The sequence below is a fragment of the Argopecten irradians genome, chromosome 1 (genome assembly GCF_041381155.1).
Source record: "Argopecten irradians isolate NY chromosome 1, Ai_NY, whole genome shotgun sequence".
Classification (NCBI taxonomy): domain Eukaryota; kingdom Metazoa; phylum Mollusca; class Bivalvia; order Pectinida; family Pectinidae; genus Argopecten; species Argopecten irradians.
Window position 1 is genome coordinate 37,466,629 of NC_091134.1, and position 13,020 is coordinate 37,479,648.

The 13,020-nt window shown below is 35.3% G+C and overlaps 1 protein-coding gene and 1 long non-coding RNA gene across 11 annotated transcripts in view; one reads left to right on the plus strand and one right to left on the minus strand.

The window, feature by feature from the left end:
- LOC138326489 (neuron navigator 2-like) overlaps positions 1-13,020 on the plus strand; it is a 458,029-nt gene that overhangs the window by 359,230 nt on the left and 85,779 nt on the right. The gene's annotated exons all lie outside the window — the stretch shown is intronic.
- Positions 475-2,521, minus strand: LOC138326537 (uncharacterized). Of its 2 annotated transcripts, none has more exons than XR_011208901.1 (4): positions 2,507-2,521; positions 1,633-1,708; positions 983-1,103; positions 475-684 (listed from the first exon to the last, which is right to left on the minus strand). It is a non-coding gene; the product is annotated as an uncharacterized lncRNA (long non-coding RNA). The 2 variants fall into 2 exon arrangements; XR_011208900.1 differs by lacking the exon at positions 2,507-2,521 and adding an exon at positions 2,391-2,497.

A 13,020-nucleotide genomic window follows, 5' to 3' on the forward strand; every position in this document is an offset into this window, starting at 1 on the left:
ACTTTTCTATGTAGACCAAAAAGTACTAAAACAGTACAAAAAAAGTACAGTACTTTTTTAGTACTTTTTAACAAGCTCAAAACAAATTATAAACTGTATGAAAAATTTACTACTGATGTTGGTGGAAAAGTACCAAAATAATTAAGAATACAATATGAAAACCCAGGTGTACTCTTTCACTAATTTCAAATACTATGATAGAAATCTTATTTATTGATGGTTATAGGTGCCTCAGCTCACCTAGATGGACCTATTAGTATCTCTTATAACATAGAAAAAGATTAGCAATGTTTTTCTTAAATGAAGATGCAATTCAAGGTTGTTTTTTTTGTTCAAATAGACTTGTCTTAGTTAGTGCAGTGTTTTTTATGTGACACACAATCCAACCAAGATGGACCCACACATCAAGTTTAAAGATAGTACCTGGACATGGTAATGCACAGAAGAAACAAATAAATTAAAGGCCACACTCTGTTCAATATTTACAACACAGCATTGTATTCAGAGATAAAACATGTGTAAATTGTTGAACATTGGCATCAGGTTTTGTCACAATGTTGTCTACAATATAAATTTCAATATGTCAATGCAATGAAATCCTGTCCAAATCTTTTCCCCTTGATCACTGTCCAGTGCAAGTCCATTACATGCTGTTTTTCATTCCATTTTCCTGGCAGTGAAAGCCTGAAAAAAGACAAAGACTTGTGCCGGAACAATAATGTTTATGGATATATTAAAATGTCTTATTTTTTTGTTTGGCTCAAATAAATCTTTGCTTTAATTTTATACCATGCCATGTGTATGTATGTAACAACGTAAATTCCTCCATTTATTTTTCGAAGCACCCGCCTATATGAACGTACAATGAAGCCAGATACACTCCACACAGGATTACTGAGTTTTAGTGTCTAAAATGGCATCCATATTTTTACATAATTGCTAGTAATAGCAATCTGAAACCAGGATAGATTGAAATATTTACCTGCAAAAGTGGCTTGATGACAGCTGTGGATTTTCAGTCTCTTTGATGAGGTGCATTCATTTTCAGTCATCAGCTATTCATTTGTTTTTGTTGACTGTTTCTTCTTCATAATTACTGTATTCTGAAAAGAAAGAAAAAAAATAGGATGTGCAATATGGATACAGTGTGAATGCATATGGTACAATAGTATACTCATAAAAAGTTCACACATGGCTAGATTAATTAATCAAAAATAAATTTACAGAACTAAATTATTTTAGTGTTTTTATGTACGCATGGCGCACGCCGTGCCCTTTTTACCTGACGCCATGCCTCGATCTATAACCCAGCCCTGTTTGTCCCCAGTACAGTTTTACTAAACTACCAAAATACCAGGCAGTCGCTTGATAATTATGTAAACAAAAGAGGTGTGACCACTCCCTGACCCCTGATCAACACCCCAGTGACCCTACTGCCATTCTGATAAATGACATTTTTCTCAGAGTGTTAATTCAAGTCTCAATGAAATATTACTTAACAAAAAAGGAATGCAAAGGTTATGTTTAGATGGTAAAATAACTCTTTTTATAATGTTCATACATTGTGTATATCAGTCATCTTAAAATATTTAAATATTCACATGTTACCACCATCCTTTTATTAATATTTACCTGTTTAAATTATATTAATGTTATGTCTTTAACCAGTCTGCCCTCGATCATTATCACACACTGATCTGCAATTTGCCTGAAAGGAAAAATATGAGGTTATATATACATGACCTGATTGTATGGAAACACATGTATGAATGTGTATACACATTTAGATTTAATTGCAGGACTTAATTGACTGATGGACAGCAAAATGTAAATATGATAGGATTACATCATTGAAACATCATACCTTCTTGTCAAAAATGTCGTGAAAACAACGATATAATTGAATATGAGCATCCAAATCACACTCACATATTTAAGTTAATAATGTTATTTCATTACCCATGTTTTCAAGAAAACAAATATTATTTCCCAATCTAATTAATCACGATGAATAAAGTAAAGTTTAAAAAAAAAAACATAAAATAAATTATGTACCACAAAACGAAATTGTGGGCGATAATGAAGTGAAAATGATATGGAAAGTTCCATAGTTTTTTAATAAAACTTGTGTCCAGATACAATTTGTTGGATGTTGAATTGATTTATAACATTTAAACCCCCCTGCCGTGTAAATTTTCTTGTGATTTGAAATTGGAAATGATGTTGAAATTTACAACTGAACGGCAATGAAATAATTGCCAAGCCCATTCAAAAAGAAAGCACAGCTATGTAAACAAAAAATGATGTCTAACTTATTTCATAAACTGGGTGTTTTAATTGCATCCAAATGCTTTCAGAACGAAGTAAACAAGTAAGAGAAATGAACTTACCGTAACTCCATCCTACATCGGTACTGTGTTCACCAGCTAGAGTTTGAGGAGATCGATGGTATTGTAACAATAAACAAAAAATAAATAACCTCGTGTCTCTGTGCAAAACATCCTACCTTCTTTAGATGTTGGCCCAGCAGCCAGTTATATTTGTTTGTTTACATTCTGCAATCAGCTGACAGACGTAAACAAATATGGCCGCCAGCCAGCTGTTTCACATTCTGTGTTTCCCGCTCAAATAATCACGTGACAAACACATGTGGGGCCGCTTACGTCTTTCACAAAGGAATGCTGTACTATAATATTTCTAAACAAAATCTCTCAATTCCTCACGTTTTATTATTAACTTAGGACAAGGAATAAAAAACGCAAACAAATGAACTGGTGTGGTGATAAATCCACATTTAGTTGCTGTATTGCAAACAGACACCTGTAGGCCTCTTACGTGATTCAAAAGAATGTTGTACGATCCTATCGTCTAAACCAAACCTCTTAATTCCTAAATTTTTGTTGAGAGTTTGTGATAATATATCAAAACAGAAAATATACGAACTATTATATTAATAAATCCACCTTTTGACGCGAGGTGTAAACCAATTTATAATCACGACAACAGAGTATTTGTAATAAGAACCATTTCCGGCATGTCGTGAAAAGATCTAGATTTTTATATAAAAAAAGATAAACAAAACCCTTGTTTTGGCATGGTTTGGAGGAACTTTTTAAAGTATCAATTTCATCGTTGTGATGCTGGAAAGATTATATAGTCACAAGCTATTTATCATCGTATAAGACCATGTGTCTGACCAGAAACATCCAGGCCTACGTAAACATGAGCCGTGAGTGTTTTGTTGGTTAGCCTACTATGATGTCCGAGTCGGTGTAAACAAATGAGTTGATAAAATTCCATTGACAAATTCATCTATGATAGCTTGTATTTCCTTTTACATATAAATCAGACCGATAGCATATTTACGTCAACAGTGTGTGCAACGGAGTATCCCCGGCATGTCTATTTGTTTTGGTTAGTTTGTTGAGATTTTATACTGAAACCATTTAATCATTATATGAGGATGGAAATACTTTCACAAACTATTTATTATCGTATGGGACCATGAGTCTGACCCAGGGGAGAGTTTTGTTAGGTCCGTGCAGAACGACTAATGTACATGTGTTGGCTTGTTTACCTGGTTGTAAATCGTTATTGTGTGTGAAACCACTGGTCAGAGACAGGCGATTTGTGTGTCAGTGTGCACGTGACTGTCGATAATTAAGACTCTAATTATGCTGATCACATAGGCATTGATTTTATGTAACATATATGTCCATGGGCCTAGTGTATACTACTACATTTTAACTCATTTAGAGAGAAAGGGAATTGGAAACACATTTCAATAATATTTTAAGGTGAACACTTATATAAACACATTTCAACAATATTTTAAGGTGAACACTTAAGTGATTAGAAATAATTTAAACATTTATGGTAAAGAAATGAAAATAAAAACTTAGCATTAAGAATGTAAAATTATTCAAAACATCATCTGCAACATTCACTTATTAAATAAACATCTTAATTACCGGTAGTTGAATTATACATTGTATTTCTTTCTAATGTTCAGTTGTAAACAATTTTTAATTAAATATATAATTTTGTTAAAAAAACTCCCCCTAAAAAAAATTGGAGTAGAAAAAAAAATCAAAATAAAAGTACACTGAAATGGTGATGCCTTATGAAAAATTCTAAGTCCCAAAAAAGTACAAAAAAAGTACACAACATTTTTCATACTCTGTGAAAAATTCTAAGTCCAAAAAAAGTACAAAAAAAGTACTCTGAACATTTCCCATTCATCCTGTGAAAAATTCTAAGTCCAAGAAAAGTACAAAAAAAGTACTCTGCAAAATGACTAAGTCCCAGAAAAGTACAAAAAAAGTACTCTGCAAAATGACTAAGTCCCAGAAAAGTACAAAAAAAGTACTCTGCAGAATGTTTAAGTCCAGAAAAGTACAAAAAAAGTACTCTGCAAAATTTCAGAGTCCAAAAAAAGTACAAAAAAAGTACTCTGCAAAATTTCAGAGTCCAAAAAAAGTACAAAAAAAGTACTCTGCCCTGATGGTGTGTCCGGAAAAAGTACTAAAAGAGCATGCTTTTTTTGTACTTTTTAGAAAAAGTACTAAAATATGTCACTAAAAGCATCATAAAAGCATGCTTTATTTCGGTATGGGTGGAGATAGCCTTGTACTGGTGGAGGGGGTATCATCATTTGATTAGAGGGGTTAGAGAGGGGGCATGGGTTAGAAGGGAGGGGTAGGTATAGATATCTTTGTACTGGTGGAGGGGGTATCATCATTTGGTTAGAGGGGTTAGAAAGGGGCAGTGGTTAGAGGGGAGGGGCAGGTATAGATATCCTTGTACTAGTGGAGGGGGTATCATCATTTGGTTAGAGGGGTTGGAGAGGGGGCAGGGGTTAGAGGGGAGGGGTAGGTGAAGAAGGGGTGGGTGAGGTAGCATCCTTTGGTTAGAGGGATTAGAGAGTAGGATAGGGGAGTAGAGGTGAGGGGAGGGGTAGGTATCCTCCTTTTATAGGTGTGGGGGGATATCATTTTATTAGAAGAGTCGGTGAGAGGATGTGGATGGGTAGTTATCATCTTTATGTAAGAGGGGGTGAGGGGAGTTAAGGGGATCACCCAATTGGTTGGATAGGGTGAGGTAACAGACATCTTTCAGATCTATCTCAGAATAATCTGTCTAATCTGATGGTTCATGGAGAGTTATCTCCCCCTGCTCCATGCCTGTCATAGTATAGCTGAGATGAAGAAAAATACATTTGAGATCCCTATTGGACATTCTTTAGCAGTAAAACATGCAGAAACATCCATGATGATCCCTTGGATGCAGGGACTAAATATGCAGTGAGAAATATTTCATTCCTGTAACAATTTTCACACAGAAATTATTTGCAACATTTTCATACAATTGAAATGATCAATTTGAAATTGTTGTGATGTTTTTTGTTTGTCATCTTAAACTTCTGTCATTACCATATGCTAATGATTTTAAATTGGTCTATTGTGTTTTACTTTTTGGAAGGTCTTTTCAATGCAACTTTCTTTCTCAGTCAATGGAAACGTTTATGAGGTTTTTATGAATACAACAGGATTTGGTATCATTGATGATGGTGAAAATTTTGGTTTTCGACTATGTGTGTGAGCCTGCTATATAACTACTAAACCTACCACAGATAAGAGTATTAGACACCCTAATCTACAGACTGCCATCAAACCTGTCCAAAAAAAAACCTTCAAGTACCAATTAAAAAGTCACAGTTCTGCTGAGATTGAAAGTTATGGTTCAGATGTACTTAATCTTCATTGCTTGGGTGTGAAAACTTTTAAAGATTCTTGATAGTATGATTAAATATATAGATAAGATTTATATATAGTGTCTGTAGGAGTGATTGAGTTTCTGAGAAAATAATTTAAATAATGGTCTTTAACACAACGTATTTAATTATTTTTGTAATTTATCTACTTGCAAACTAGCCATGCCTTTTGATTATTTGTTTGAATGTTATTCTGCTCTGCAGTATATTGTGTATGTAAAATCTTTCATGTCTGAAGTCAAGGTCACCAAATAGATTTCCATACATATTACCACTACCCCTCCACCTCTGGGTTGTGAGTTTGAAAGCCATTTGGAGAACTCACCAAGCACTGACTGCAAGTCCATGTTTTTTTTTTCTCCAGGTACTCTGGATTTTCACCATCTTCTAAACCAGCTTGTCATTGTTCTTTTACATGAAGTTGTCGGATAAACATATAACTTGGGTTGATGATATTGGTGTTGCTTTTTCGTTGAGAAACGTCAAGGTCAAATACATATCACTTGGTCTTTGGTAAATGAGGGTTAATCGTTATGGAAAGTGGAGGAAACATTATGTAGATTATTTTGGTGTACTATAATCATCCTGATTAAGTTACGAATGCAACAGGGAAAAGCTATGGTGATTATCTATGTGAACATACATAGTACATGTATACCCTGATTGTTTGGTATTAAGTTTAGGATCAAACATCGTTCAGCTCAAATCGGAGAAGCATTTCATGGGCAAATTGTTCATCAACTCTATGAGTTAGGACCTAATATCTCTCCAGACAGGAGAGTTCCTCTAAGGGGGAGGTAAGTGTCATGCTTTTTATCGTAACTCGAAGTTTTCATAGTGATAGTGTGTACCAAAACTTTTGATATTTTCTGGGAACTTTTAATAATTATTTGCTTAAATTCTCCCATATTTATTGTTAGTAAACATAGTGTTCTATTTGATACTTTTGATATCTACTCAAGTTTTGATAATCAACTTGGCTTTTATCAAGAATTCAAATACTTTTACACATTTGATATTGAAACTGACACTTTGGAGTGATATGACCGATTACTGACCACATGGGGCCTTTCTCCTATGATGGCTGACCACATGGGGCCTTCCTCCTATGATAGCTGACCACATGGGGCCTTCCTCCTACCATCGAACTTCCCCTATCAGTCTCTCCCTATAGGTTATACCAATCACTTACGGCGGCCATTGACAGTGACAGACCCAACAGATAATGTAAAATAGAGAGATGTTCCTCCATACCTAATAAATTAATTGACTCTTGTTTATTTATGTAACTGTGCAATTTGGTCGTTTGAATTATTTGTTGTATATAGAGGTCTGTCACTGGTCAGTAATGGTCAGTGACCCATTCTTATTAGGTCAATAGAAATGCAGTACTGCATGACCTCATTCTTCAATGAAGTAGAGAGGAGTTTGGAGGCCACCATTCACTGGCTTTAGATTTGTCAAAATTCAGATATTAGCATTTGAATGTTTTGAGATGGTTGGCAAGAATTATATAAGCTTGATTTTCTTACCAAACACTTGAATGCTACATGGTACACTTTAACAACTATGTTAATTAGGGGAACAAATGAGGAGAAAAAAAAATTAAAAATATGGATAACTGCAGGTAATAGAATTTATCCCAATAGAAATTCAAGGGAACCCTAAGTTTGTTCGTCCTAAAAATGAAAATAACATTAGAAGATTGGGTCAAAACAATACAGATAATCGGACTGTCTGATGTTTAGACATTAGAACTGTCAGTTCTATTGACACGGATCATTTCATGCATCACTCAAAACAAATTCTCCGATCTGACTCACAGAATTTGTAATGTCTGACTCAATATTTGCCCTTTTTAACACATAAAAGGATGTCTCTTGCCCCTTCCTGGCGAGAAAGGGATGCTAAAAGGCATGTTTTGTTTCCTAGCAGGGATTCCGCATTTCTCCTTTAGGATCAATAGTGAAGTAGTAAAGCTGCAATTTTCGTCCCTCAGAGTTGCTATTGGTTGTGTATGTAGCTCGGCTGCTATTACACTGAAAACTGAGGAACCCTGGAAATCTATGCATGTTCAGACCTCTACTGCTTGGGATTCTTTTTCGAGATCAATAAATACGAAATAAATAATAAGATCCGACTGTTCTGTACGCACACATTCTGCCTATTGGGTCACAGGATTGTTGACATGGAAAACATTTTTAGCCCAATGATGTTGTCCTTCATCAAATTGTACATCTGTCAGCATGGCTACATTGCTGTGTGACTGTCGCTGCAGTTTACCAATATAATTACGGTTCCTTCTCAAACTGGCTGTGTGCTGTTTTTTCGTTGGGCTACGGAGCAGTGTGCCTGAGTCATCCTTTAGCTTAGGCTTTTGTCGTCACAGATAGCATTATAGTGGGTTACAGGCACGACAAACACTCAAAAGAATGGGATTTTGTTTTTATCCTTCCAGTAACGATTTCAACAATTAAACCTGGGGAATTTAACAGAATTTCATGTATTTCTAGCACGATGTTCAATTGGCAAAGGGAAAAGCATCATGCAACTGCAGTGTAGATAATCCTAGTGCTGACACTGTGACCATGCCATATACCATTTTTGGTGCACGAGACCAAGTTCTCAAGTGAATGAATCTGAGACTTTGAGTCAGGACGGAGGAACTCTGTGTCTGTGCTTTTCTTGTGTGGATTTATACTTAAACTTCTAAAAACAGGAATATAGGGCCTCATAAGTATTACAGAGTAGTGGGTCGTCCTCGAGTGTTTGAGAATTGTCCTCCGTTAACGGCGACTTCGCCTGTGTGTCTACCACAGCTGTTTTACATATACAGAAGATACCCAGGGATTTTAAAGCGTGTGGAATCTCTGTTTATATGCGTTTTCAGTACTGTGAAGTATTTTAACAGTGTGCTGGATGTATTGTCGTCCCTATGGATGTGTATTAGAAATGGATACTGCACTCGGGGGATATATGTGATGAAAATACATAAGTAAATAGGACATAAGTGAGATTTTGTTTGTGATAAGAGCTGAAATGGTAGAAATTAATTGAGTGCTCTCCAGAAATGTGAAATGTGTTTTTGTTATTCATATAGAATAGTTTGTATCGTATCATCATAACCATGAGGACCAACGGGGCATTTCTCAGAACCTCTTTTGACTCGAGGAGGGTAGGTCAGGGGTCAGCTCAAAACCAAAATGAAACATCAGGAAGTGAAAGTCTTACTCAACAACAACAACAACAACTACAACAACAGAATCAAGCTGATATTAACTCATCAACAAAGCATGAACAACAGCAACAACAACAACAGTTAAGCGACAACAACAACCCGCCAACATATAACCCTCAGTTTCAGCAGCAAGCTAGCAACCCTTACTGGACCACTTCCTCATCCTCAGGGTAAGCTCTGTTACACCTGTATATATATACCTGCCAGGTGTGTTACATTCCAATACAGGTGATAGCATGGTTCGATGAGTAATAACTTAGAAAATCAATGTTAGGAGCGTGTGTTACAGATGTCTGTTAGAACAAGACACACCTGAGTGAACAGATTTACCTGTACACACAGGTAGAACTGATCAATGATGCATGGGACCACCCCGACCTTTATCTCTACAGCTGCAGATGCTGGAAAGATTGAACACCTTTTGTTATGTAAAAAGTTGGATTATTTATGCCTCTTTGTGACTGGTTCTTCTGCTTTTTTGCCCACTCACTTTTATTACAGCCACTTTTTTTACCCCTTTGTTAACCTCAATCATTTTCTTTGCTGTTACCGTCAGTCATATTTTCTCTGCTGTTACCCTATATTAGAAATGTCTCTGATGTTATCCTCAAATATTTTATTTCTGCTGTTACTTCTACTCAAATACTTTCTCTACTGTCACCCTTAATCATATATTTTCTCTGATATAACCCTTCTAATCAAATGTTATGTTTGATGTTACCCTCAGTCAATCAAATAAATATTTCCTCTGCTGTTATCAGAGAATCTCGTTCAAATCACTCACCATTCCCCAGGAAATATTTTGATATATAGCAAGCAAGATGATGGCTATGAGCAGGCTTTTTCCATTTCATTTTATTTCCATAACTTAAAGTGAATTCCAGCAAATTTAATATGTAATGATTTTGGTCTATGTTTTGAGAACAATACACCAGCAGCCAGAGGGAAGGATGCCGCCATGTTTAAGTCAGATGTCTGATGAAGATAAAGTATCATGTTCCTCCACAAACATTGTGTACAGCTGTGGAAACAAAGGCCTTATCTCTTTCCTCTATTGTTTTCTTTACCCTAATCTTGGGTTTCTTAAAAAAAAGTAATGAAGTGGGAAATTAATTCTTCACTCCGAGAAGTGAAAATATTAATAAATAAAAAAAGATGATGGTATTCTCGAGGTTATTTGATATGGCACAATTTGTTAGCTTACTACTGAATAATGAAATTAAGCTTCAATTTTACATAATTCAAAGAATTAAGCTAGCGAGATGAGAACAACTCAGCATCCATCGTTATCTTATTCCATGATACCATACTTTATATGTTTTTGCTTTTTTCATTTTTTGTTGGAAATACAGGATGCTTAATTTTCTCCCTCAGATTTAAAATTTGTTGTGTGCTAAAGAATAGGCTACACATGTAATGAGCACATATGCACATGTGTTTTCATGGAATGGGGGTTTGAATTGCAACTGCAGTACAGTTTTGGCAGATTCTCTTGTTGCAATCAATTATTTGTCAATCCGTCTGCGTGAAATTCCAAGTTTAACGATGGTATAGGGGTATCGATACAACCATAATTTTGGATATATAACTTTTTCTCTGTATGTGTGAGGGGGTGCATTTTGGATATAAAGGGGTTTACGAAAATAGCTGTTATAACTAGTGTGTTTTTATGTGTATTGGGAAAATTTCACTGCATTGGTGAAGTCAAATTTAACTTCCACTTATAAAAATTTATATTCTATCAAACACAGGTTATGCAGGTAGTAATGGGGAAATTTTGTATTTTCATTGTAGCCTTGACCTCTTCCAAACTTGACCTGTATTAATTTTGACTTGTCTCATTTTTCTCAGGGCATAATGGCATTATCCATTTCTCGCCTTGATAACTTCTTAACAGATTATCACTTTTCTAATTCTCACTGGTATAATCTTTTTCTCCAATCATTCCTCCAGAAAATCTTTATGTAGCTCCAATCTCTCTACCCATAAACTCTATAGAAGCACAGACTCCTCACTGATCATTGTCTGCCTCATTATCCACTGGGATCTAAAGGTCAAGGTCAGAATGGCAGTGCCATAGACCAAGTAGACATGTCTCCCACTTCCCCATTACAAACTCACAATTGGATATATGACTGTTTGGTTGCCTTTTGCAGACTTCCAAAAACTCTCACTGTTTCATAGTTATTCTGTGATTCAATATGGTTTTGAGATATGATAAGGAAGACTATATTCTTCAGTATCTGAATTTATGATCTCCGTTTCTTCATTTCCCCATTTGTCTGGTCTCAGGTGTGAGAAAACCGCCGTATTTGTACTCACCATGGTGACAAGATGATGGCTAGGCCAACTTTATCATGTTTTAATTATCCAATACTCAGAACTTGTCTTTGGTCCAAAAGATTCCTGCAACCAAATGTGTTTGGTGACACAAATTCCATTGAACAAATAGACAAAGAGAACAAGATTACAAAGGACATTCAAGGTCACAGGTGCAGAGTACAAAGTCAGCTGATACTGCTCAGACTGATTAACTCAGGTTTTAATTATCATGTCACGATCATCCTGCTTTAATTACCAGTTTCTCCTAATGCTAAATTAGGAAAGGACAGCCCAGGTGCAAAAAAAAAAGGCAAAAAAGTATCAAAGAAAAAAACAACAACAAAAAAAACAAGAGTTTAATTACATAATTGTTTCCTAAAAAAAATTTGGAAGCATTCTTTATTACCAGATGTGAGTTTACTGGCAGATAAACACTCTGGCAAGCTGAACTGACATTTTGGCTACATTTACCACTAAAATATCTGTATCTATTAATATTCTCACAATTTCACATTTTCATATGAAAAAACATGCTCTTTTACTCAAATTTATGTATGATTAATTTATGTATGATTAATATGTGCATTAGAAGGTGATTTGCAAGAGTTATAGAAAATCAAGCAGATAACATTTATAAAGGTGGACCCAAGGATCTGAGAGAGAAAGTGTTGTGGTCTAAACAGAGCTTTATTAGCCAAACACACCGCCTTACCAATTGTATGGCCGTCAGACATGTTAATGGCGCCAAGAAGGATGGAACTGGTGTGTCTAGTGAAGGCTCAGGGGTGAAACAGCATCCAAATAGACTCTCTATGGCTTATTACTGTCTATAACTCTACATAGGTTGGTAACTAATTGTTCAGGCAGACAGTTTTGCAAACAGCAACCTTCAGCAGGACATGGACAGCTTGTCTGGTCCTTTTTATTGGCGGAGCATTTTTTAAAAGAAAATAGTTCCTTTTCATCTTTGAATGTTTTCAAACTCAGATGACAAAAAGTTTGTGAGAAGATTCATTATTAAGTTAAAATATAATTCAGGAGTAATTTTCTAGCTCATGACAATTTAAGATGGTCTTCTTTTAGATATAGTTACAAAGTTTGGGTCTTTCACCTTTATTGTATCTTGCCATATAACCACCATGTCTACTAATAAGCCCCCCTCCCCCTCACGCTTCAGATATGAACTCACCAATATGAGACTACACTGGCCACCAATCACTAGAATATTGAAGAAAAATCACTAAAATTTGGCTTGATAATTTTTGTGTCTACTACATGACTGATTCTAAGTTTTAAACTAGGGGGTAGATAATCCAGTAAAGAACTCTGCTGAGAAAGTCTTATCTTATATGTGGTTTTAAATGTACTGATTTTAGTGCTATTTTATCACCTTTACCATCAGGAAGCATTGTAGCTGAATTATAATTTTGTTATTTGCACTTTCCAAAGGTCTGATGTAATTGACAAAATCAGCGGTGCACTACTTATAAGCCATTAATATGTCGAGTGATAAATCTGCTATTGCTCAAACCCACTATAATAGGTAAGTATGCTGAATTATGATTTTGTTAGAATCAGAATATTTTCAATATATGAGTCTATATATACAGAATTGGCAGACAGTGTGTCTTGAGGTATATAGATTTTATGATTTCCTGTATCTAATTATTTCCTGTATAATAATTAT